The 22,126-nt window shown below is 40.7% G+C and overlaps 1 long non-coding RNA gene across 3 annotated transcripts in view; it reads right to left on the bottom strand.

Moving 5' to 3' along the window:
* Positions 1-4,542: 4,542 nt before the first annotated feature.
* Positions 4,543-22,126, bottom strand: part of LOC101938933 (uncharacterized) — a 56,768-nt gene continuing 39,184 nt past the window's right edge. For all 3 annotated transcript variants that reach the window (XR_010600077.1, XR_006175792.2, XR_010600078.1), the window contains 3 exons: positions 17,946-18,198; positions 8,718-8,981; positions 4,543-6,366 (listed from right to left, as the gene is read on the bottom strand). This is a non-coding gene — a long non-coding RNA (uncharacterized LOC101938933). The remainder of the gene's footprint in view (positions 6,367-8,717; positions 8,982-17,945; positions 18,199-22,126) is intronic.

The raw sequence follows: 22,126 nt of genomic DNA, 5'->3' as shown, positions 1-22,126 counted from the left end.
AATATGATTATTACAGATGAATATGCAATCTGCAGTTCAATGTGTAATCTATGTGACCATCCTATTTAAATTACTTTCCCAACTTATCTTTGAGATAAGTGGAGGATGGATGAGGTGGTTCCCAGAGGACTGGAGAAGAACAAGCACAGTACCTATCTTTAAAAAAGGGGAGCAAAGAGGACCTGGGGAAATATAGACCTGTCAGCTTAACTTCAAGACTTGGAAACATACTGGAACAAATAAACAATCCATTTGTAAGCACCCAGCAGATAATAGTTGTGACAAAGTTCCTCCTTTACGTTGGTGGGTCCTGCGCTTATTGGCGGATTTGCTCACCTCACAGATTCACCATGTGGGTCAGGTAACAGCCCAGAGACCTTCCCCTCTGGTAGAAGCCACAGTCCAGGTCAATTCCTCCTGTGTCTGATCAGGAGTTGGGAGGTTTGGGGGGAACCCGGGCCCGCCCTCTATTCTGGGTTCCAGCCCAGGGCCCTGTGGACTGAAGTGCCTCCTGGTACAGCTGCACGACAGCTACAACTCCCTGGGCTACTTCCCCATGGCCTCCTCCCAACACCTTCTTTACCCTCACCACAGGACCTTTCTCCTGGTGTTTGATGATGCTTGTACTCCTCAGTCTTCCAGCAATATGTCTTCTCACTCTCAGCTCCTTGTGCCTCTTGCTCCCAGCTCCTCGCATGCACACCACAAACTGAAGTGAGGTCCTTTTAAAACTCAGGTGCCCTGATTAGCTAGCCTGTCCTAATTGATTCTAGCAGTTTCTTAATTGGCTCCAGGTGTCTTAATTATCCTGCCTGTCTTAACTGGTTCTAGCAGGTTCCTGATTACACTAGTGCAGCCCCTGCTCTGGTTACTCAGGGAACAGAAAACTACTCATCCAGTGATCAGTATATTTGCCCTCTACCAGACTCCTGTACCCCACTGGTCTGGGTCTGTCACATAGGGTAATAAGTAACAGCCAACATGGATTTGTCAAGAACAAATTATTCCAAACCAAACTAATTTCCTTCTTTGATGAGGTTAATGGTCTAATGGATGGGGGGAAAGTACTAGATATGACATATCTTGATTTTAATAAGGCTTCTGCACAGTCCCAATGACATTCTTGTAAGCCAACCAGAGAAATGTGGTCTAGATAAAATTAGTATAAAGTGGATGCAAAAGTGATTGAAAGGCCCTACTCAAAGAGTAGTTATCAATGGTTTGCTGTAAAATTGGGTTGGCGTATCTAGTGGGGTCCCGCAGGGGTCAGTCCTGGGACAGGTACTATTCAATATTTTCATTAATGACTTGATAATGGAATGAAGAGTGTGCTCATAAAATTTGTGGAGAACACTGAGCTGAGGAGATATTGGTAGCACTTTGGAGGATTGGATGAGAATTCAAAACACCTTTGACAAATTGGAGAATTGGTCTGAAACCAATAAGACGAAATTTAATAAGGACAAGTGCAAAGTATTTCTCTCAGGAAGAAAAAATGAAATGTACAAATACAAATTTGGGGAATAACTGGCTAAGTAGTAGTAGTACTGCTGAAAGGATCTGGGGGCTATAGTTGATCACAAATTGAATATGCGTCAACAATGTTAAGCATTTGTGAAAAGGCTAATATCATTCTGGGGTGTATTAACAGGAATGTTGTAAGAAAGACACAGGAAGTAATTGTCCTACTTTGCTTGACACTGGTGAGGCCTCAGCTGGAGTACTGTGTCCAGTTCTGGGTCGCACTTGTTAAGAAAAATGGGGACAAATTGGAGTGGTCAGAGAAGAGCAGCAAAAATAATAAAGGGTTTAGAAAACCTCACCTATGAGGAAAGGTTAAAAAAAACTGGGCATTTTTAATCTTGAGAAAGGAAGACTGAGGGGGAACCTGATAACAGTCTTGACATATATTAAGGGCTCTAATAAAAGGACAGTGATCAATTGTTCTCTATGTCCACTGAACATAGGTTAAGAAGTAATGGGCTTAATCTGCATCAAGGGAGGTCTTAGGGAAAACTTTCTAACTACAGAAAAAATTAAGCACTGGAACAGGCTTCCAAAGGAAGTTGTGCAATCCCCATCCTGTTTTTAAGAACAGGTTGGAAAAACACCTGTCAGGGATGATCTAGGTATACTTGGTCGTCCCTCAGCACAGGGGGCTGGACTAGATAGCCTCTTGACGTGTCTTTGAGCCTTACATCTCTATGGTTCTATAACTACCAGGACACTGTGAATTTTAAATTGTGTATTTGATTCTAATATTTGCTGTGTTGGTGTGTTACATAAGTAATTCAATCAGGGAACAGAAATAATGGTATATTAAATGTAACTAACTAGCACATAGCAGGATCTGTGATTTTTACCATTGAATTTACAATTTGAAATTAATTTTCCCTAAAGATTTGTGTTTGAGTATTTATAGAAAAGGTGTTAAGCCCAGTGAAATTGAAATTTGCTGTTGACTGTAAATGAAAATTAATGGAAATTGTTTTTCATCTATTCACTCATTTCTTGTCATGGGTTGTGTCATAGCAGTAACAGCAGTGATAAAGGCACGGCCCTAATCATGATACTCAGATTAGTTGTAAGACATAGATGATTCAGCTAGACTCCAGACTCCTCTCATTCCCAGCAAACTAAGGCCATATGAAACCCAGACACTTTAGTTCATGTGGGAAATACTAAACCCACAAAATTTTAGTGGGAATGAAACTCTAAATGAAGTTCTACTATACTTAATAATACAGAGTAGCTTAGAAGTAGTTAAGGCTCTGATCCTGCAAACACTCACACATATGAGTAGACTCATTGAATTTCATGGATCTGCTCATGTGCATAAAATTAAATACATGCAAACGTCTTCCTAGATTCAGGGTTTTAAAATATTCTTACTGTTGCCACAGTTCAGCACAGCCCTTCAGTCTGTATTTGATTTTAAGCCTAAGTGTATTTAAGTCCCTCCCTCTTCAGCAAAGCGCTTAAGCACATGCATTAGTCCCAATGAATAACTTCAATATATTTTGCTGAATAGGGATAGCTTCAAACCTGTGCTTAAATGTTTTGCTAAATTGAGGCCTATATAGCTATATGCAGTATGTGATCATACAACATAATCATGCAATATTTGTTAAATTCTGATTAAATAAACAGTTACTGAGACTAAATGTACGATGCACAGATAGAAATCTGGGTTACAATTTCCAGATGATGAGAATCATTGACGTTGACACAAGCATTTAAATTCTTCTAATCCAGACACATGTATTTCCGATCTTTCCCCCAATGTGTTTACTAATTATATTGAAAATAATGACCATGTTCATTGTTCTGATTTCTTGTGGTCATGATTCCAAGCAGCTATGGTTTTACTTATTAAAATCTGTACCAGATCAATAGGATTAGGTGAAACTCTCTCTTGAGTATGCTGATAAATAAAAAGAAAAACTTAAAAACTTGCTGATTGAAAAACAGAGACACTTAAAACAGAATGTAGTGTTTTTGCCCCAGGCTTTGGCAACAATTGAAACAAAATATTTTGAAACGGAGCAAATTGGCATTTTGCTGACTTTTAGTGTTCTGTCTTTCCAAGCAAGACACCTGGTGCAACTACACAAAACATCTATTCAGAATTAGTCTGAACTTTTGTTATGCAAAAGGTAAATGAAGGCAACATGAACTCCTTGAGAGAGAACTTTTTTTATTCCCTAAGGAGATCTATCAAGAAGAAATTGGTTACTGACAGGAAACCAGGAGTCTTTTAAGGAGGTGTATTTTTGTATTATTTTTTCAGTACAAAAACCTCATAGACCTATGAAATATACCAGTTGTAGTTGCCCAAATAGGTTGCTCCCCTAATCAAATACCGTATTTTATATAAAGTATATGTGTGTTTGAGAGAGAATATCTGAGAAATGTGTGCAGCACAGCATTGTTTGTATTATCTTGAGTTTGAAACACCTACTGATGTTCCATAAATTAGACCCAGGCTTGATAATTTGTTGTTGTTTTGTTTGTTTTTAATGTCAGTTTGCTTGGGAAATATTTAAGGCCAAAAAGTTCACATTCTTGAGCCTTAAGTGATTGATAACACAAACAGGAGGAAGTGCTTTTTCACACAATGTACAACTGACCTGTGGAACTCATTGCCATGGAATGTTATGATGGCCAAAAATATAAATGGGATCGAAAAAGGACTGGGTGCCTGGGACAAACCACACTGAGAATGCCACACTCAGGAGAGAGTGCAAGAAACAGGGCAGGCACACTCCAAAAACTGGTGGGTTATACTACAATTAGATTCACCAAGCCAGTAACACAAGAGCTTCTGTAGCACCACACTGGTTAACAAGAAGCCAAACACAGTCCCCTTTAGGCACTCCAGCCCTTGGTTCCCATACAGACAAACTGGTCTAATATAGTGAGAGGTTATTGAAAACCCAATTCAACATATGTGAGGTTTTACCAATCCCAAAGGATGACACACTTACCCCCAGGTCAGTATGAATCTCAGATCTTACCCAAATATCACACTGCCAGCCAATCCTTAGTAAACTAACTAAGACTTTATTAATAAAAGGAAAGAATAGACTTATAAATGGTTAAAAGCTCATATACATACAAATGATAACAAAGACCTCAGATCAGGTTTGTAGCAGTGATGGAATAGACTGCTGGCTTGCAAAAGTCTCTCTGGTAATTTCCACAAGATTGGAAGGTCCTTAGTTCAAAATACTCCTTTTAGTTGTAAATCCACAGTCCAGAGAATTGGAGCAGGAATGAGGCAAAATGGAGATGTCTCAGGAGTCTTTTATATCCTCTGCCTTAAATAATGCCCACAGCCCCTTTGTATAGAAAGTGAAAAAAAGATGGAGTTTGTGGTCACATGTCCACATCACATGACCTTACATGTTTTCCTGAATCATGGGGTGGCCATTGGCTCCTTGCTGTCTCAGGCATCCTCAGGAAGAGTTATCTTGAGAGTTAATTCTTCTTAATGGCCAATCAAACTTGAATGGTCCATTCACAATGGGCTGGTGAGACTGGAGATAAACTACCTTATGGGTGTCACCTCAAGAACAAACACATTTAAGATACAAATACATAGTCAGTATTCATAACTTCAGACGATGATGCATGGATTTAACCGGGATAATCATACTTGACAGATTGTAACTTTTTTCACAACACCTTACATGATACACTTTGTAAAAGATTTGTTGCAGCTGTATAACAGTGGTAATATCTATGATATAAACGGTCCACTTCAATCATACAACATCACACTAGGTAAGTTCATGGAGGATAAGTCCATCAATGGCTATTAGCCAAGATGGTCAGTGATGCAAACCTGTGCTTGGTGCGATCCTAAAGTTCTGACTTCTATAAACTGAGAGTGCAAGATGGGAGTGGATTACTCCAAAATTGCCCTGTTCTGTACACTTCCCTGAAGCTCAAGCTTGGACCACTGATGGAGACAGGATACTGGACAAGATTGGTTTGACCCAATATGGAAATGTTTATGCTCTTATGTAAAGTTAGACACCTAAAACTAGAAATAGGCACCTAAATAAAAGTGAGCTGGTTGAGTGCTCACAGCTGTCACTGAAAGTTAATGGCAGTGCACTGTATCAATTCTTAGCTTGAGTTTGCTATTCTGGATTTTGGAAAGATTATCCATCTCTGCCAGTGTGAATTTATTTTGAAAGACAAAAACAAAAAAACCCAACAAATCTTAGATTAAATCCCAAAAGATGATGAACGGGGACACAAAAGGTTATGTGACTTACCCAAAGTCACTCAGCTTGGCAAACTCTCTTTGATGCTTTTGACGTAATTGCAAGCTGTTTTGGAGATCTCCATCAGGCAAGCTGGGTTGCTTGTCAATCAAAAAAACTAAAGGCTATATTTTTTTTCAAATGATCATTTTGCTGTCACCCTTTGGGACAGACATCAAAGAGTGGCTCAGAAGCAGAGGTTGATCTAGTTAGGGGCAATAAAAGGCAATCTTGGCTCTTATGTATCCTTAGGATTGGCAAATGGGAAGGGGATGTGCATTTCTGGGTCTTTATTTGCAATGCTTCAGAAAAATCAGGTCTGTAAAGGAGCTATTGCACACAGGGCTGGCTCTAGGTTTTTTGCCGCCCCAAGCAAAAAAAACCAAACCTCCGAGAGCGCAACTGCCGAAGCAAAAAAACCCAACAACAACCTCCTGGAATGCCGCCCCTGCAATTCTGCCGCCCCAAGCATGGGCTTGGTTTGCTGGTGCCTAAAGCCAGTCCTGATTGAACATATGGGAGACAGACAGATTCATCAGACTGCAGGAAACACTGTTCACATAGTTTCAGTGTTTTGAATCCACACAGTGACCTAGAGATTTAAAAAAAAAATACTTATGGCAGTGTACAAGTGGACGATCTACTAGACTGCTTCACATAGTTCTTTAGTGAGGGATACAGGAGGGTTCCCTATGGCAGAGACTGCTTCTAATATTACACTTAAATACAATCAAATCCACAACAAAATGATTGTGCACATGCATGCTTAACAATGTTCTTAACGAGCAGCAACCAGATTTTTAGGCTATGTCAGGCTATTTTCTGTCAGGAACTTGTTAGACAACCACATCTGAAGTGGATTAGTAATCAAAATTCTTTTCCCCAGCCTGTTTTAGAAGGATAATGTTTGGAATGGTGGTACTTTGGAAAATAGCTATCAGCAGGGATAAAAATATGGTACTGCCCTGTGGGACAGCAGGGAGTTGGTAGCCATTATTTACAAGGTTCTGTTTGCTCCCAAGTAGAGGTAGAAATGGTTTTCCAATTCCCTTAATATTTTCCAGAGTTCAAATTGTTTTTCCATCCTGAATCAAGACTAAAAGTGAGAACCTAAACAAAAGAACCCCAAACTACAACATTTTTCAGTTCAGGTCTTCTCAAAACATTTTGTTTCAATAATTTTCAAACATTATATGTCTATTTTCACCTTTTTTTAGTCTACTTAGCATAAATTTCAAAATGAAAAGTCATTTTGAACAAGAAAACTGGAGTTTTTTGTTTTGAAAATGTCAGACTTTTTTTTTTCCGATGTTTGTTTTCAAGTCAGGAGATTCCTGACCATGTTACACAAACAGTTTGTTTTTGATGATCTGGCCTTTTGATGAAAAAATATTTTGTCAAAAAATTCCCAAGCAGCTGTTCTCTTAGCTTCTAAAAATGCACAAATCACATAATTATTGCTTGGAGAGAAGCAGACCCTGAGATGGGTATAGAGATGGAAATAACTTTGAGAAAGTTATTATAAGTTATATATCCCAATACTATTATGGAAGGAATGGTGGAGTTCCAGCAAAGACATGGATGGATGGCATATAGTAGAGCACTGGAAGGTCAGCTGCCGAGTGCTTAAAGCTAGTGATGGATCATGAAGGCTTTAGAAAATTTGCTGTGATTTCACCGATATTCATACATGACTAAATGGATTTACTTGCTTGCTTATTTATATATTGTACTGTAACCACTGCTAGGGCCAGATGCCCAGGCTGGGTTTCAGTCCATTTGCACCATTCAGGGGATCAAAAGGGTCTACAATCAGGCTGAAAATACCCAGCACAGAAATTCTCTGGTGTAGGGGTACTCCCTACTGGCACATCTACACTGCAGCCAGGCTTTGTCCCTCTTCCCCCCACCCCTCTACATGCTTAGGGAGAGAGGGAGGGACATTTCAGGGGCAGAAGGGGGTAGGGGAGAAGGTGGGAACTGAACTCCACCACAGCAACCTTCCATTGGCATCGATTCAATTAAGGACGTTGCATCAGTTGCACAAGTTAAAGGTACTTGGAACCAGCTCTGAGTTGTGTCGGGACCACGGATACCCTAAGAATCAGGGAGCTGGGTCCCTGAAACCACCTGACCTTCCTTCTCTGCCAAGCGGACCCCCAGCTCAGAAGAGAATCAAGCCTATTGAGTCTATGTACTATATAAAGAAAAGAAGTATGATCTTGTGACTCAAGCACAGTACTTGGAGTCCGGAGATCTGGATTGTATCCTGAGCTCTGCCAAAGCCTCGCTGTGTGACTTTGGGCAAGTCACTTAAGACCTTTGGGCCCATTTATTTTCCTGTAAAATGAGGATAGTAATATCTGCCTCCCTGAGGAACTGTGAGGCTTACCTTATTAATGTTTGTAAAAAGCTATTGCAACTTCTGAGCGAAGGTGCCTTACATACACAGAATATTATTTCTATATGGAGATCAAAGTAAAAGCTCTAATTTAATGAAATTCATGTTATGTTTACACCACCCACTTACATTTAAAAGAGAGTCTGATTGCAAAAGTCTCTTTTCGACTTTGTAGGACTCTTAGTAAACCTCACAAGCAAACAAACACTTAGATGACTAGCTGCTAGTCAGTGTATTTTGAACCTTGTAAAAAAGAATGAAGGGCAAACAAAGTAGTGTATCGTGCAATTAACAGGCCTGGGAGTGAACCATTCACTCAATTTGTTTAATTATTTGCTGTATTAAAAAGACATACCCAGGTGACACATGCCAGAAATATACCATACCTATACAGTGCTCTACTTCTCATTTCTTTATGATAAATGTCTGCTTGTTAAACTAATCCAGCCCCACCACATGACAAAGGTACCTTTTTAATGCAGAGATTAATGTAAGTCAGAATAGAAAACAGCAACTGCATAGTAAGTGAAAGATTTCCTTACCTTAATTCGTCTTCATCCAGATGTGCTGGTTGGGGAGTTTTGACTCTTCCAGCACATACAGGGGGAAAAAACACCACTGAGAATCTCAGTTTATTGGTATTATGTGCTTGTTTTTTCTTGAACACCACCTTTACACATTGTTTTAGTGTGTGAACTGTGCAGAAAGTGCAAGATGTTGAAAGGTGACAAAAAGTGTTGTGTTGACAGGAAGCCGTGTGGTCCAATTATTATGAAAGTAGACAGAATGCAATTTTATGTCCAGACCTGAAGGAAAAGGACCGAGAACATGAGCTTTATAGAAAAAGTCATCCTTCCACTCCTGGAAGTAGACCAAACCCCATGACACCTTGTGGAAACATTTACACCTGAGCAGAGTGAATACAGACTGGGTGTGATAGACAATCCGACCAGAAAGGTAGCTTTTAGCACCCACTGTTTACTGACTTTGCATGGGTATAAATAACAAAACAAAGTGCAAGGCAGTGAAAGAACAAAAATAAGGCCTCTGCTAGAGAGTACAGTGTATATCTCCTCTGTTATAGGCTGCAGGTATCCTCCTAAAAATGGCTGCCTTTTTCTGCAGACAGGCATCATAGATATTTTAAAAGTGTGTGTGTGGGGGGGGGGAAGGGGGTAGGGGGGAGAAGACATAACTATTTATATAGTGAAATATTGGATACCACAGTGAGAAGGATACTTAGCTATAGCAAAAACAACAAGGAGTCTGGTGGCACCTTAAAGACTGACAGATTTATTTGGGCATAAGCTTTCGTGGGTAAAAACCTCACTTCTTCGGATGCATAGAGTGAAAGTTACAGATGCAGGCATTATATATTGACACATGGAGAGCAGGGAGTTACTTCGCAAGTAGAGAACTAGTGTTGACAGGGCCAATTCAATCAGGGTGGATGTAGTCCACTCCCAATAATGGATGAGGAGGTGTCAATTCCAGGAGAGGAAAAGCTGCTTCTGTAATGAGCCAGCCACTCCCAGTCCCTGTTCAAGTCCAGATTAATGGTGTTAAATTTGCAAATGAATTTTAGTTCTGCTGTTTCTCTTTGAAGTCTGTTTCTGAAGTTTTTTTGTTCAATGATAGTGATTTTTAAATCTGTAATAGAATGACCAGGGAGATTGAAGTGTTCACTTACTGGCTTATGTATGTTACCATTCCTGATGTCCGATTTGTGTCCATTTATTCTTTTGTGGAGGGACTGTCCGGTTTGGCCAATGTACATGGCAGAGGGGCATTGCTGGCACATGATGGCATATATAACATTAGTGGATGTGCAGGTGAATGAGCCCTTGATGGTGTGGCTGATGTGGTTGGGTCCTCTGATGGTGTCGCCAGAGTAGATATGGGGACAGAGTAGGCGAGGGGTTGTTATTGGGTTATAGACTGTTGTAATAAGTCATAAATCCATTGTCTCTATTCAGTCCATGATTTTTAGTGTCTAGCAGAGTTATGAATTTAAGCTCCCAGGCTCATTTTTTTAAAGTGTTGTGCAGGTTTCCTTTGAGGATGAGGACGGAGAGGTCAGATATAGAGTGATTGCTTTGTGAAGTATTCACCCACAGGTGATATGGGGCTTTTATCTATATTTTTCTGTGTGAGTTCATTCAAGAGAGTAGTGATTGTCTGTCTGGTTTCACCCACATAGTTGCTATTGGAGCATTTAGTACACTGAAGGAGGTACTCGTGTTGTTTAGTACCCATGGATCTTAAAAGGTGTGTCGTGTGTGTGTGGAGGGGTGTTGATCATTGTAGCATGCAGATATTTCTACAAGTTTTGCATCTGTTGTTCTCGCAGGGTCTTGTGCTGCTTTGAGTTGGTGTTCTGGTCTCTGGGGAGCTTGCTTCTGATGATGCGATTGGGAGGTTGATTGTTTGAAGGCCAGAACATGGTGTTCAGGAGAGATTTACTGGATCTGTGCAGGTAGGTGTGGGTAATTCATGGGTTCCTTGCATACAGTTGTCTATAGGGTTTCCTCCACACTCTCAGGGTCTCAGAGCTCAGGCTGCAGCCCGAGCCTGCATGCCTATGCCCAATTTTGCAGCCCAAGCCCTGCGAGCCTAAGGGTATGTCTACACTACCCATCGGATTGGCGGGCAGCAATTGATCCAGCGGGGATTGGTTTATTTCATCTAGTCTAGACGCAATAAATCGACCCCCAAGCCCTCTCCTGTCAACTCCTGTACTCCAGCACCACGAGAGGCGCAGGCAGAGTCGCCAGGGGAGCAGCAGCAGTCAACTCACCACGGTGAAGACACCACAGTAAGTCGATCTAAGTACATCGACTTCAGCTACGTTATTCATGTAGCTGAAGTTGCGTAACTTAGATCGATCCCCCCCCAAGTGTAGACCTCAGTCAGCTGACATGAGCCAGCTGTGGGTGTTTTAATTGCAGTGTAGGCATACCCTCTGAGTTCATTTTTCAGACCTGAAGAAGAGTTCTGCGTAAGCTCGAAAGCTCGTCTCTTTCACCAACAGAAGTTGGTCCAATAAAAGGTATTACCTCACTCACCTTGTCTCTCTAATATCCTGGAACTAACATGGCTACAACAACACTGCATACAAACATATGCCATGTCCATCTGTAGTAGTAACTACTATTTGTCCTCCATCTTTATGCTCCTCATCTTAAAGGATTGCTGTGGATAAACTTTTGCTCTAAAACAAATATTGATGTGCTTATCCACTCAAATCCTCCATCTGTTTATTATTAAGTTGAGATTTTCGAAGGTACTTTGTTTGCCTAACTTTGCTCCCAATGAACTTCACTGTAAAACCCTCATTGCTACTGAAAATCCTCACCCGTGTATTGGTGATGCGGACCAAATAAATACTTGAGCATCTCACATTATCCTACCCAGCTGCATGTACTGACTGTAGGTAATACAGTCCTGACTTGTACATACTGTAAATATTTCTGAGGAAAAATATGTACTGCTGGCTTTCTTTATTATTTCAACAAGTCTTTGATTAGCAAGACAGTCAAATTTTTAAGATGATTGTGGGATTACATCACAGAAACTATTTTCCTGGGGGGTACCGCTACTGCAATATAGGTGAAAAATGATATTAGAAAGACTTGGTTTGATGGTAACATCTCCTGGTATAGAGATCCAAGAAATCAAACAAAAGGTGGTTTGGATAAGTTATTGCGTGGGGTTTTTTTTGTTTTCTTTTGTTTTTTTGTAATGAAATAGAAGGACCTGTTGGCAGAATGTTGCCCTAGTTTGGTTTATCTATATAGTTAACCTGAAAGCAACTATGGAGTGTGAATACTTTTTTTTAGGGTAGTCTTTTTCATGCTGTAAACATTCCGTGTCTTAGTCACAAAACTTACTTAAAACTCATTCCATTACGTTTGCTTTCTGTTCCACTTTGCCACGTGGTGTGAGTCAGGTCAGATATGCCAATGCATAGTGCCTCAGTGCTACATAGTTGGTTTTTTACATCTACAGCATTTGAAGAGAATGGAAAATGTTCAGAAAATACTACAAGGTGGCAACAAGAGGAACCAGAATCTAGGGGAGAGAGAAAGTCTGTGAAGTATCTGCCCTATGTAGATAACAATGAACAGTCCAAAGCTAACAGCAAAGTATTACCAAACTTAGTAGCCAGTGTAAGCCAAGGAGCTTCTAAACTATCTCGCTCAATAAGACATATGAGGCCTGATTCTGCTACTCTTAGGGTACATCTACACTACCGGCCGGATCGGCGGGTAGCGATCAATCATTGGGGATCGATTTATCACGTGTAGTGTAGATGCGATAAATCGATCCCCGATCACTCTCCTGTCGACTGCTGAACTCCAGCTCGGCGAGAGGCGGAAGCAAAGTTCACGGGGGAGCCGCGGCCATTGATCCCACGCCTCGAGGACGTGAAGTAAGTAATTCTAAGTCGATCTAAGATACATGGACTTCAGCTACGCTATTCTCGTAGCTGAAGTTGCGTTTCTTAGATCGATTTCCCCCCCCCCCCCCCGCCACCCCCAGTGTAGACCAGGCCTTGCTCACACTACGTAGTACTTGACCTCAACAGGCTACTTGTGTGACTAAGCAAAAATGAGTTAGAGTTGCATGGTCAAGTCCTAGCTGAGGGAAAAGGTAGATGACTATCTGCTGTGAACCAATTGTGGAATCTTTGTCCATATATGTGAGCAGTACTTGTGCAAGAGGGCCTGTTGATGTGTAAGTGCTCACCAACTTGAGGGAGCGTTCTACAGTTGGTCCCTTTTACCATTGCTTTTATTTTGCATGGCCTCTTTTCAGTACTATCTACTCAGCAGATGAGATGCTTGTGGCAAAGCTTCAGTCTACTCTTAGAAAATGCCAAAAGCCTTGACTACAGACTATCATGTAGCTGTGCCACTCGAGGAGCAACATAAAGAAGGACCCGGACCTCTGCTTCCCCTCTGTTCAGGGGATGAGGGATAGTAATTCATGTTGGCCAGTGTGTGAGGGGCCCAATCAAGGCTCCACTCATTTACTGACCCACCCCTGTACATATGTCGGGTGGAGGAGCAGGAGGCAGTGTCTGTATAGCCTGCAGAGAGGAAGAAAGGGGAAAATCTAACTCCCATTATGCCCTGTGTGGTGGCATGGGCCAAGGAACAATTGAGCCCAAAGTGCCTAATGTTTGAGAGACCCTGTGAAAGCACAGTGTCTTTTGATTGTTTAAGGATGATGAGTGAATTCCTGATGAAGATTGGGAGAGATTAATCTCCATTTTCTGGGGTCGGGGGGATGCTGAGACTATTATGGAGTTTAAGGGGTTCATACTAAAGGCAGGAGATATTGTCAAGTCCTGGACTTGATATTTCCCTTGACAGTTTCTAGAGACTTTTATGTGAACAGAAAGACACAAAATAGTGCAGAATTGGGTTGTAGAATGCATGTGGGAATCATCACCTCCCCTCCCAACAGAGCTGCTCTTTGCAAGCCCATGGGGTTGTAGCTCCATAGGTCTACAGGTGAATACCAGAAGCAGAGTGAGGGTAACAGATTCTCTTCATGCCTCACTCTTTATAAGTCAGGCTTGAAAACGCTGCATTTCACACTTGTGGTGGGCTCTGAATGGAGTGCAAAAAGTCATATTTTTGGTCCCATTATGGAGTTATTTTAAACAAACTATAGGATCACTTCCCATAGAATGGAGACAGAGGATTCAGGAACTCTGTGCTCATGGCTCCCCATCTCCATCCCCATATGGCGCTGTGGCTCCAAATGAACCAGTCCTATCTAAAGTGTCTAGGTTTTCTGAAGGATATCCTGAAGGATGATCCCTCACTCTCACAGACCTTGGGAGACAGGCCAGTCCTCGCTTACAGACAGGCCCCCAGCTTGAAGCAAATACTTACCAGCAATTACACACCACACAACAAAAACACTAAACCAAGAACTAAACCCTGCAACAAACCCCGGTGCCAACTCTGTCCGCATATCTATTCAAGGGACACCATCATAGGACCTAATCACATCAGCCACACCATCAGGGGCTGGTTCACCTGCACATCTACCAATGTGATAAATGCCATCATGTGCCAGCAATGCCCCTCTGCTATGTACATTGGCCAAACCGGACAATCTCTATGCAAAAGAATAAATGGCCACAAATGTGACATCAAGAATTATAACATTCAAAAACCAGTAGGAGAACACTTCAATCTCCCTGGACACACAATTACAGACCTAAAAGTGGCAATTCTTCAACAAAAAAACGTCAAAAACAGACTCCCATGAGAAACTACAGAACTGGAATTAATTTGCAAACTAGACACCATTAAATTAGGCCTGAATAAAGACTGGGAGTGGATGGGTCACTACAAAAACTAATTTTCCCCTGCCAATACTCACACCTTCTTGTCAACTGTTTGAAATGGGCCACCTTGATTATATTGGCCTCATTAGCACTACAAAAGGGATTTCCACCCCTTCTTGTCAACTGTTAAGAATAACCCACTTCCACCTTGATTGAATTGGCTCATTAGCACTGACCCCCAACTTGATAAGGCAACTCCCATCTTTTCATATGCTGCGTATTTATACCTCCCTATTGTATTTTCCACTCCATGCATCTGATGAAGTAGGTTTTAGCCCACGAAAGCTTATGCCCAAATAAATGTGTTAGTCTCTAAGGTGCCACAAGGACTCCTCGTTGTTTTTGCTGATACAGACTAACACGGCTACCACTCTGAAATAAGTGCCCAAAGTTAAGCTCCTAAAACCATATTTAGGTATTTAAATAGGAGTGGTCTGATTTTTAGAGGTGCTGAATAACACCAAATCACATTAAAGTCAATGGCAGGAACTCAGCATCTTTCAAAATCAGGATAATTTTATTTAGCTGCCTAACTATGGAGTTAGGAATTCCCAGGTTTGAAAACTTTGGCCATAGCTTAAGCCTTGATAAAACCAGGCCACTGATGTGATCCTATTTAATTCCTATCCAGCCATGTCCATGTTTAAAGTTATAACAGCATAGCAGACTCTACCACTATGCAGGTACCATATAATTCAAACCAGCTTTGTGTAGCTGTGAGCAGGAATCAAAAAATGTCTCATTCTGCAAGTAATGGCTGAAATGTATTGGAATTTTTTGTAGTTCATGGCAGTGAAATTTTAGTGAACAAGTTAATTCAGTTTCCCAGAAAACAGTCTCTCAGTAGCATTGTATTCACTCCGTCTAGTGACCTTTTGGAAGTCTTTGTCTAATACTCTACAGCAAAATGTGCATATGAATGTGCCATAGTACTGCATGCCAGGAGTTCTTTCTAATTGCTTGTCAGTTCATTAACAACGCTGACTGAGAAGAGTCCCTACTGACTTCCCATTCCCCCCCTCCTCCCAAATCTGATTAAATTCTAGCTGTCAGCCTGTGCCCTTTTACTTCAAGCTAAGTCAGGATGGAAGCTGTTTATTTTTATTTTTATTTCATTTTGTGAAAAAAGTCCTTGTACTGCAGCAATGATTATTTAAAAATATAATGCTGTTTCCCTTATAAAGCGCTTTATTGGGAGGCCAAGTTACTTCTCCTTCTCCCTTCAGATTCCTCATTAAAACTCATTTGCTTTCCCAAAGCCTTTCAGTCCTGAACTCCTCACGGATCAGGCCTTCACCTGTTTCCATCTGAACAGTTGGAATCTTATGCCAAGCGGTTAGTCTGGACCAGTATGCCAGAGTTAGACTCCAAAGGCCAGATCCCCAGCGAGTGTAAATCAGAGTAACACAATGAAGAGCTTGCTCATCTTGCTTTCTTAACTCCTTAGAGCTGTAGTTTCTGGGCTGCTGAATCTGCACTCTTTTGCTGTGGCTAACATCACAAGGAAAGAGGAGCTTCACACATCAGACAGTTAAGGATGCTACAGTTTCATCTTTTGAGAATATTAGCCATTTTCTATCCATGTGGCCGTGTTAACATAGCCATTGCCTGGATAGACCCCTGGCCCATCTAGTTCAATATCCTGTCTCTGACAGTGGCCAGCACCAGATGGTTCAGAAGAAGGTGCAAGATACAGGATAACCTGTCACCCATGAAAGTTTCATCCTTGACCTAATAGTTAGAGATTGGCTTGAGTCCTTCAAGCATCATTTGAATTAATTATTCAAATAGGAAGTGAAGCTGTGAAACATATATGACAGAACCCAAGACCATGTGAAGCTTGCCTGAATTCATCTCTCACTACAAACCTGAAACTCAGCACAGGTCCATCCAAAAGTTTATGAAGATTTGCAAATTTTTCTAGCAAACCCGGGTCTCTTTTCAAGTGGACTTGACATGATTGGTAGTCAGACCCAACAGAACATAGGATATGCAGTCAATTGAATTTCACTTCGAATTTATTTCAGTCTGAATGTTTTACAAAATCTGCTAAAAACCAAGAAATCATGGGCCATCTTCAAATCTTGATATCTCCAGTGCCTTGAATCTCCAGTGCCTTACCCCGGTAGGCATTTAAACATCTGCAAGGCAGGTATAAAGCACGACCATTCTGGCTTGGTAGCACTTTATATCCATTTTTTACAGGTGTAAATGATTACACCAGGTGGAAGGCAGTGGAAAATCAGACCTAATGACTTTAACGGAGTTATTCTGGATTTACACAGGTGTAAACGAGATTGGCATCTGATTTGTAGGGTGCAAATCCACTCAGATTGAACTTAAATAACAGTTTACACACACCATTGAGAACCAAAACTCCAGGTTTTTCTTTTACAGTTTTGGTGACAAACTAAGTTTGACAGGAAAACTAGCGACCAAATTCTGCTCTTGTTTACATCAGGATACATCTGATTTAAGTATGTGAGTTTCACTGGGATTAATCCACATTCACACCGGTAAAATTAAGTGTAAGAATACCACAGAAGAAAAATACTGAACCAAATTCAATATTGGCAAAAGTGGGCATTGCTCCCACTGAATTTGTTCCATCATTTATCAGTTAGATAACAATGATACAGGAAATGGACCTGAACTATGAACTTCTGTCCTGGATCTGAGCTCCTACTCATCCCATCACCCGCAAATTTTGTGATGCTCAAATTAAGAATTGCAGTTTGGGCTCATTACAGAGGAAAAATCCAACCTGCAAAACTCAGAGTCAGATCCAGACTTTCGCATAAGTCATTGGGGTTTGCCTCCAATATTCTGGTTTAGACTCCTCTCTACATAATGTTCATACCACCATGTTTAGCAATATTAGGTATCATAACTAGGGACAGAATGGAAACACCAAAATGTGATTATCATTTGGCTACATGGCTCATTTGTCATTGCTACACTTCAGCATTTTAATTTAATTGTTTTAACCAATTAATTAAGTAGCCCCAGATCGCAAAATGGAAAATTAGGGAAATCCTTAGCTAGGTCTAAGGAAAATCCTGGCTAATCTTCTTCCTGGAAAAATTAAATAACTCATTTTTCAGTATCAGTTTTACCACATACTTTCTCAGAATGACAAAACCTCCCTTATGAGGTTTATGATTTGTACATCATATAATCAAGTTTTACTCTGACTCATTTGTGGAGATTACTCCTATTTGGATCAAGTTATGATTTTTGCAGATTAGGTTGTTGTAAAGAAACACCAGAGTACTAGAAATATTTAGTCATCCCATAGGTTTTCTAGTCATTCAGCCCCTGCAAAATATTAACTGAAGTCAATGGTCCCTCTTAAGATTAATACATAGTCTTGCATATTTTGAGTGAAAATGTTTGCACTCACCCTCTGCCAGTGATTTGCAAAGTTCTGTTTTTGTAATAAGCATGAGAGCAAGCAATTTTTTCCTCCAGTGGTTTGTTGCTTTACCATGCTGAGAGCAAAAAGGAGGGGCGGAAATACAAAACCAGGGATCTTCTCCCATTTAGGGAGGAGAGGAGAGAAAGAGATTCTAGTGATGAGAAGAGCTTGCCTTCTTCACCCCAGCCAGGAAGAGAGGGGAAGAGTGGGAGTGGATCTTCCACCATTCTCCCAGGAGCTGAAAGAAAAAGCAGAGGATGAAATGACACGCAGTTGAGGGAGAGGAATAGTCTGGGGGAGCAACAGCTGGGAGGCTGTGATACAGGCACAGTTTGGGGAAATGGGACAAATTGTCATAGTGGTGAGGTTGAGAGAGAGTCATGTGGGGCAGAGGGTGTGGGTCAGTAGTGCAATCACCATGGACATTTTAATAAATGTCTATTGCAGATAATTGACATTACTGCAGTTTTCTCCATATGCCCTAGAGATTGCCTAAAGTAAGTGCAGAGCACGCAGTGGTCGCATTAATTACTTATGAAGGCAGAATTGTAAAGATTTCATTGGTGACCTCTGTAGGTTTTGGGAGGAGAAGCAGATAATTAAAAACCCACAGCTGCCATACCAGGTCTTTGCCTGTAACAAAATAAAATATTAATGCCCCCACAGTTTCCGTCTAATGTCAAAGTGTTTTGTACATGAAAAACCTGGTCACCGAACATTAAATCTGGTTGAAAATGGGAAGTCATTTTCAAGAAAATGTTCCCCAAAATTGTCCCTTTTTCGTGTGAAAATTTGAAATGTTGATGAATGAGGCCACCAAAATGTCAAATATTGAAAAATTTCTACCAGCTCTATAGCTAGTTGAAAACTTCAACACTATTTCCCCACAAGTTTCCATAGACAATTTCAACTTTTTAATTGAAATTCAAAATTTAGATGAAAAATGTAAAAGTTTCACATTTCACACATTTTCAAACAGCTCTCCAGAATATCGTGGGGAAAAAGCGGTGACAGGGAAGGACAATTTCCCATCCATTCCCCTGGTTTTGTGGGACTCATAAGGATGTGGATTGGATGGGTGAAGAGGCCCAATAAAGTATTGCAGAGGAGATCAATGGGAAATGCTATCCCCAACTCAAGCCAGCAATGAAGAGAGATGTTCCCTCTATACTCCCTCCTTGCCCTCACAAAATGGCAGCATGATTACTCCTGGTTGGCTACTAAGGTATTGGCTGTGTTCTGTGATTCTTGAGTCACAGGGGGCCCAATCCTGGTCTTGAAAGTAACGAGAGTTTTGCTGTGGAATGCAACTGGACCAGAATTTGAGCCAGAGCAGGTAGGATTAGAGTAGTGCTTACTAATCTTTTTGCAAATTGATTTATTTAATTATTTGTTTAATAATTTATGTAGGTATTATTTATTTAATCGCTTATTAAATCATTTTATTTAATTAATCAATGCCCCAAGGGGATCATGTGGTGTATCCTCCTTTCTTCCTCCCATTTTTTCTACATGCCTTCATAGAAGGGAGGAAGGCAGTTCTGTGGCAGGAACATTACACACAGCCACCATTCCCCTCCTTATAGCCCAACCACCACTTTTTCCACAGTTGTTTCCCTGTGGTGCCAAAATGATTAAATGACAATTACTTGGTTGATTTATTTTTCACTTGCCCTTGGAGTTCAGCGAGATATATTCACTCACAACCATGACAATGTGCTGAGCTCCCTGACAATAAGCAAGAACACTGAATGCAACAAGGGAAAGTGTTTTTTTTATCAAAGTGGCATATGCAGAGATTCCTTTGCTGACGGACATAGGTCAGAGTGTGTGAGAGAAAGATGACATTGGCTTTTGTTGAGCAGCATAAAGAAAGAGAGAAATCAAAGCAGTCAGCTATAAAATACTCATAGTTCATGCTCTTTCCTAGATTCTGGAGGTAACTGTTGGATGTACTCTTTTTTCATCACAGCCCTACGAGACCAATTCTCAAGCCCTACGACCAGTGCATGGATTGGTAGTGGGGAAGTAGGGGTTATAGATAGTTTTTGTTGTACCCTTTGTTTCTCATGTTGGAAAAAGCAGGAACAGACCATCAGTCTTGGTGAAGAGTTTACCAGCCCCAACTCCTCTCTGTACCCCTACCCTGCCCCATTCAAGCACTACCTTTGAGTAGGATTTAGCAATAGGGCCATATTCAAGAACACCCAATGAATATGTCAAGCTTTGGTGAATGAATGACATTCCTAAGCATGATTTGCTTTCACATTTTAACAAATTCTTCTGATAAGTTACAGTTTTGGGTATTTATAGGTAGCTATTGTTTCAGAAAAAACAGATTGTGCAGTTTTATCCGAATATCAGTGGGGTTCTGTAAACCTTGGGCATTAACACTAGCAGTCTAACATCACTGTGATGTCACATATATTCCCTCTCTAGTGGTGGCCTTTAAAATCCTTAGTCAGAAGAAATTACACTTATACCTACTTTAAGGCCCCCTTTACACTTGTAAAGGGGCCATAATGTAACTGAGAATGACCCTAGAACTCTCAGTTACAGTAAGAAGTTGGTAAAATAGGAATTAGTGGTGACAAACACGTTCTAGGCCAGGAGTCAGGAATTCCAAAACTAAACATTTTTCATCTAGAAAAATGAAAAAGTCTCAATTTCAAATCAAACAAAAAATGTCCACACTTTTGAATTTTTTTTGCAAAAAAAAAAACCTTACTTTTTTTGGCCCAGCTCTGGTGTTAAAGTAGTATTAATAATAACTTGAATAACAGTCATGTATGTTTAGGGCTTTGACTTCTATTTGATACTCTATCACAATTAATTAGTTGACACATCCTTGTGAGAAAGCTTTTAAAATAGCATTTCCATCCACCTCCAAACATTCAGTGATATATATTTTATACATACTTTAGTATCATCTATAATATTATACATAGTAATTTTACAAAGGAGAGCATATCTAATTTTCTATAGAAAACGTTGTCTATACAAACAGCTGTGCCAGATTGGTATTCAACTGGCAATAATTCATCCTGATGTAGAATAGAATAAAGTTTAGAGGCAACAACAAGAAGATAGGGGTCTTGTCTCTTTAAAGTCAGTCTGAGCTGAATTCAATTACTCCTCACCAGCCAGGACAATTCACATGGTGAAGCATAGTTGTTAGGCCAGAACAAAGGGCAGTTAGTCGGTGCAATGGCAGGAGGCTTATTTGGACATAAGATGTGAAAGGTGTGCAGAAAAACAGAAACCTAAACTGTTTATCCAAAGCAGTGACTGCAATTGCAAATGACTGTGGGAAACATACTGGCATGGTGACCGTGACATGACAGATGAACCAATATCTGCAAATTATTATATGCAGAGTTGTAGCTGTGTTCGTCGCAGGATATTAGAGAGACAAGGTGGGTGAGGTAATAGTGGAGCAATTTCTATTGTGTTTGTGTCTCTCACCAACAGAAGTTGGTTCAATAAAAGATTTTACTTCACCCACCTTGTGTCTCCAATATCTGCAGAGACACACTCGGGTACATCTCTCTGTGGAGTTTAGTATTATAATAAGCCAGGCACATCCAAGAAGCCTGAAAAGTATAACAGTGCTATGAATCAAATTTGGGGCAAGAACAACATGAGACTAGAGGGTGTGTCCCTGGCATACAGACTCCCAAAAGAGTCAGAGAGAAAAGGTGAATATTTCATGAATGACACCTTTGGCAAAGGTTAAGACTAGATATGTTCTACATATCCTTCCCCCGTCCCTTGGTTTGATCATTTTAATCTCTGTTTTTCTTTCTTGTTTTTTGATGGGACTGTTTCAGTCCTAAAGTGTGTTAATATAAAGTCACCTTAGTATGTCTTCAAGGGAGATCCATCAACCCGCCTCTTGTGAGGGGCAGTGAGGGAGAAAACAGTACTTGTCCTGCAATATGCAGATAGGCAACACCCTAAGAAATGTCACATGGACACTTGCTGCAGTCAGTAGGGGCATGGAGACAGCTGATTGATTATGGGGAGTGGCAGGAAGACAGGGCCAATGGTTACAAGAACCAATAGTACATGTGCAAACAATGGCAATGAAATGTGGCTGGACTGATTATTTAGCACCTGATTCTTGCTCTTACTTACCCTGGCATAGAATTTGGAGTAACTCTATT

Source organism: Chrysemys picta, chromosome 1, assembly GCF_011386835.1.
Source record: "Chrysemys picta bellii isolate R12L10 chromosome 1, ASM1138683v2, whole genome shotgun sequence".
NCBI classification, from domain to species: domain Eukaryota; kingdom Metazoa; phylum Chordata; order Testudines; family Emydidae; genus Chrysemys; species Chrysemys picta.
This window is presented reverse-complemented; position numbering and strand designations above follow the sequence as displayed.